Genomic DNA, 6,000 nt, shown 5'->3' with positions numbered 1-6,000 from the left:
TACGGATAAGCCTGCTGAGAACACACGTGAGTCAATGCAGAGATTTCCCCAAATGTCTTGGTGTTCAAGAAGGCTCCGGGGTTCCACCTGCTATAAAACTCCTTCCTAGTCAGTCAGTTTCTTTAACTGCGACAGGTGGCACAACGTTCACTGAACAACACGGCAGCTTACATACCGGTACATTTTCACATAGTTGCACATTATTGTGATTGATCGTCAACTATTATTTTTACAAATAATAATAATAATAAACCTTTCTTATATAGCGCATATCACCGTGAGGTCCCTATGTGTTGAAAAAGGGAAATCAACAATTGTACGAAGTAAGCAGATATGTTTTCATCCAGGTTTTTAATTGTTCTGATGCCTCAGCCTGTTTAACATCCCGGCCCTTGGAAGACTGTCATTTAGTCTTTACAAATATTTACAGTTCAATATTGATTGACTCATATCCTGTTCTACTCCCAACCTTCTTATGATCTACAGTCGACCCTTCTTTTACCCCTACCCCTGCCGATGATGTTGGTCTGAGCGCGACACAGATGTACGAGTACGAGTCACAGATAGAAGAGCTAAGCATACAAAATCAAATCCTGGAAGCTCAACTCCGGGAGGCGAACGAGCGAGCCGAGGCTCCGGAGACTGGGGGAGACACAGGGGAGCTCGGTCTTCAAAGTCTGCATCAACAACAGCAACAGCACACAGACCAGCCGCAGTATATCCAACACGATGCACTGCAGCGCCAGTTTCTGCAGCAACAACTGCAACAGCTGCAAGAGTATCACCACGAGCAATGGAGGGAGATCAATCAACAGTTGGATCATCAACAGCAGATGCAACAGAAGAAAATGGAACAACAGGAGGTCCTAACCACTGTCGACCCGTCAAGTCAATCACAACAACAGGAACAACAACATTCTGTATCCGGAGTTCCTCAACAGCCACCACCACATCAGCAACAACCCAACCTCGACCAAATGCAGCAGCAACAACTACAGCAACAACAACAACTACAGCAACATCAACCATATCAGTTTCAACAGTATCCGCCTCAAATGCTACAGCAGCAACAGCAAATGCAGTATCATCCATCGGCATTACAGCAAACATGGCTTCCAAAGACCGTACAGGACGATGGTGTGATTTCAGCGACCGGTGCTTGGAACCCAAGCGGACAACACGACCTCCAGGACCCACAAGATTGGCCCACACTAACCGAATCACATGCCACCGTGGATGCCCAGACCTTCTCGAATTCCGAAACGGCTACCGATAGATCTTCTCATTCAGTGCCCGCCCGCCGTCGTCCGAAGCCATTGGCTACTGGTGCTGCCTCAGACATAACACAGCCAAGAGTGACATCGTCCCCAAGCGAAAAATCAACTCTCTACTCGTCACTGTCGCTGCCAGCGAGCACTGGATCACTTCCAAACAGTGAGGATAGTTACAAACTACCTCAAGACAATAAGCCCAAAGCGCGTGCTCAAAGCAGCTCCTCAACTCAAAGTATCAACCGAGGCCGTCGATTTGAAACTAACTACAGGCGTGAACCACCAAGGAGCAGTCCAAGCCCACATCAGAATCGAATTGGTACTAAATCGATGCCTACTAGAGCTCCTAATAGACAAGAATCGTTTCGACGATACGACAGTTGGAACTCTAGGTATCCGTCCTACTCGGGTCACCATGACGCCGCCAATCGTCACCATCACCCCGGCAACTGGCATCCTGAGAGGCCGGTTTATCGCAACAACTGGCACGGCCCATCATACAACCACCAGCGGAATGGTCATCATCAACGCGGCCCTAACTACGACTGCACGCAACGTCTGCTCCGCGCTGCAGAGTCTGGCTTGGAGTCCGTGTTCGGTACGGACCACGTCATGTTCTTCAAAAACCAAATGCAGCGAGAAGAAGGGTTCAGGTTCAACGACAGAGACTTTGAGAATAGCGGCAGGCACTCCAGTCAACAACGGACCCATGAGTACAACGGCAGTGGTAATCAGGGGTACCCATCTCATGGTAGACTGTATGGCAGGCGGCCGACGACACCAACCCGACGGAGCGGGGAACAGAGGGTCTCCTCGTCCCACCTCCAGACCGGCGACAGCAATGGACGAGCCTCGTAATGAGTGAGGCACAACACTGTGAGATCGACCAGAAAAAAATGTTTTCTGTATTCATTTGGTTTCTTCACACAATGTTTAGGGTTGGGTTCATGAAAAAATAGGATTGTCTTCCTCCCAAAATGGATCTTGTGCCTGAAAAAGATTTCTTAGTCTGTGTTTATTTTCCGTCACTTTGGTCCGCGTTGTATGGGCCTACTTTAAAGGCACTGGACACTATTGGTATTGTTGTCAAAGATCAGTCTCATTCTCACTTGGTGTATCTCGACATGCATAAAGTAATAAACCTGTGAAAATTTGATTTAAAAACTGGTCGTCGAAGTTGCGAGAGGAAAAGGGAAGAAAAAACACCCTTGTCCCACAAGCTGTGTGCTTTCAGATGCTTGATCTCAGCTGAGGTCTCAAATTCAACTCAAATATTTTGCGGAGAAACTACTTCTTTCTCAAAAACTATGTTACAGAGGGGGCAGTTTCTCACACTCTTTTGTACTATCAATAGCTCTCCATTGCTGGCTACCAAAAAATTATTTTGAGTAATTATCACTATTGTCCAGTACCTTTAAAGACAATAGGAGACTTTCCAACGCTAGGTGGCAGCAGACATACCGGGTAAATTTCCATTGTTTACGTAGTTCTGAACATGCGCATAATTCTGAGAACAATGGATTTACCCGGTAAGTCTGCTGCCCTCTATCGTCCCAGAAAGTCTCCCATTATGGACACTATGGGTAATTGGTCCAAGTCTTCTCACTTGGTGTATCTCAACATATGCATTAAATAACTAACCTGTGAAAAGTTGAGCTCCAAAATTGGTCATCGAAGATGCGAGATAACTATGAAAGAAAAAAACACCCCTGTTACACGAAGTTGTGTACTTTCAGATGCTTGATTTCGAGACTTCAAGTTCTAAATCTGAGGTCTCGAAATAAAATTCGTGGAAAATTACTTCTTTCTCGAAAACTACTTCACTTTAGAGGAAGCCTTTTCTCACAATGTAATATACTATAAACCTCTCCCCCATTACTCCCCAGTAATTAATAAAGGTTTTATGATAATAATTATTTTGAGTAAACCAATAGTGTCCACTGCTTTTAACGGTTGTTTCAGAAAGTAAGTTTATCTATTTACCTCAACACTATTTTTGTTACCATGAAGTATGTACCAAGAATTTTGTTAAAGTATCTTTAGAAACGGAACTTCAAGAAAAGTCAACTAAAGTTTCGTGACAAAGATACCCATGCATGGTCCTTTACAATAACATTTGAGATTTGAGATTTAAAACTAAGCTTACTTTCAAAGGATGGATCAAATTTCATAGAGCTGTTAAACAGAAAATACTTATTGACAAACTTCTTTGATAATAAGCAAAAATTAATTGAGTCGGGCACCAGCCACAAATAAAAATGCAAATTTAATGTAATTTGGGCTGGTGACTTTGCTTACACAGAGGCTGTATGAAATTTGGCCATGATTGGTTTATGATTTATATTAATTGTTTGTGTTCTTTAATAATTTGTATGAATGAATAAAGACGTAAATTTGGTTGAATTGTTGAAATGCCTTCTTACACACGAGTTATTCATTTTGGGATGTGCATGTTTATAATGTCATGTTAATGTTCATAACGTTCGCGAGCCATTGTGTAAAGCTTTCATGACCATCAAAGCTAAACAGCACAATCAAGTCTGAATCATGCCATGTGGGCTTCTTGAAGCTCTCACAAAGCATAGTATACAGTTGTTTTATCAATCTCTTTTATTCAGAATTATGCGTGAGAACGAAACTGCGCCATAACAGTTGACCATACTGGAATGAATAGCGCCCTCTATTCTAGAAATCCCCAGGGCAGACTGTGGTCCCTTCCTTGTATTTGTAAGTGTGACGTCAGATGCCCGGGCTATCCGTTCCCCAGGGCAGCCATAATGATAACGGCATTGCATTATGGCATTACGTAAACGTATGAAATAAACAATGATTAAATAGCGTCGAACCAGGGGAGTCTCAAATGTTTTGTTATGAATAATGTGTTTCAGCCAATAAGGAATTTTAACAAGAAAAATCGAAATTACCACAATATAGAAATTCCCTCACCTATTCTTAATGTGCAGTTTGTTCGTTGCCTTGCATCGGTCGAGTTGGTCTTTGAAAAGCGTTTGTAACCGTTTGTTATAAAATGCATATGGTTAGAAAGATGTTGTAAAAGTATAATATAATGATTCACACAAGCACGCCTCGAAAATTCACGGTAAAAATTTCCTTTTACCTCGTCGACTAACACGGTCGGACATTTATGGGAGTCAAATTTTTGACTCCCATGTCGGACATTATGGAAGTCAAATTTTTGACTCCCATAAATGGCCGACCGTGTAAGAGTTAGCAAGGTAAAAGGAAAACCACGCAAATTCGAGGCAAATTTGTGTGGATCATTTTATTCTGCTTTTAAAACAGCTTTCCAATCATATGCATTTTATAACAATCGGTTACAAACGCTTTTTATAGACCAACTCGTCCAACCCAAGGCAACGTGTTCCTTTAAGTTTAAAAAAATACTGCAGACGTCCCAATTTCAAATGTAGAGCTGCTTAACGGCCGATTGTTTTAAAATTATACTTGTCTGTGTTAGCACACATCATTGTATATGCATCTCGAGCTCCTACCCGACCCCAAGCCCTAGAATGCGGTATAAATATCTTGAGATATTTATTGGTTGTCATTTTGTGCACCGGATGTAAAATATTAAAGACACTGTGGACACTATTGGTAACTGTCAAAGACCAGTCTTTTCACTTGGTGCATCTCAACATATGCATAAAATAATGATTCTGTGAAAATTTGAGTTCAATGGATCGTTGAAGTTACGAGATAATAATGAAAGAAAAAACACCCTTGTCGCACGAAGTGCTTTCAGATTTTGAATCCGAGACCTCAAATTCTAAATCTGAGGTCTCGAAATCAAATCTGTGGAAAATTACTACTTACTCGAAAAATACGTCACTTCAGAGGGGACCGTTTCCCACAATGTTTTATACCATCAACCTCTCCCCATTACACGTTCTCAAGTCAGGTTTTGCGGTAATAAATATTTTGAGTCATTACCAATAGTGTCCACTGCCTTAAAGGAAGGCATCGAGTCCGTTTACAAGTTAACGAGCTTAATGTAGAGTCACCGGTCTTCCAATTCAAGCCCACAGTTTTATTCCCCGCGCACACGTTGGAAGCTAAATCATTTATCTTGAAATATAGCAATCTATTTCAGCGAGGCATGTAAAATAAGTTATCCGGATGAATATGTAAGAGCTCGTGACCTTGGGGAATTTCCAAAATAACTTGAAAATTATAAAATAACTGGATTTGTCCACGTGTCACAAATCTTTACATGTAACAGATTACTCATGACCCCCCCCCCCCCCCCGATCTGATACAAATAATAATACTGGTCGCATTTAAAAGGCCTCTACTTTTACACCTTTAAAGCTTTGATTGTTCTTATTTTTGGTTTTGGTTTGTTTGTATGGTGGTTTTTTCGGGTGTTGGTACTGATGTTGTTGTTGTTATTTTTTCAGTTGTTGGTGTTGTTGGTGTTGTTGTTGTTGTTGTTGTTGTTGTTGTTGTTGTTGTTGTTGTTGTTGTTGTTGTTGTTGATGATGTGTTATTCCTCGATATGCAAAAGTTTTTGCATAGGCCTAATTTTCGGTTTGAATCATAAAAGAATGGGCATGCAACTGCATAGAGCAAGGACCAGACTCTATGGCAACTGTTAACAATAAAGAGTTCTACAAATAGTACAGTCAGTATACACTCCCTAATATATACCAGTACAAAGGGCCTATAAAAAACTCCTGAAAATGATAAACTGTGACCCCCAGGGGTATGT

This window comes from Asterias rubens, chromosome 9 (assembly GCF_902459465.1).
Source record: "Asterias rubens chromosome 9, eAstRub1.3, whole genome shotgun sequence".
NCBI classification, from domain to species: Eukaryota; Metazoa; Echinodermata; class Asteroidea; order Forcipulatida; family Asteriidae; genus Asterias; species Asterias rubens.
The sequence above is the reverse complement of the archived record's forward strand: the minus strand, read 5'-3'. Positions refer to the sequence as shown.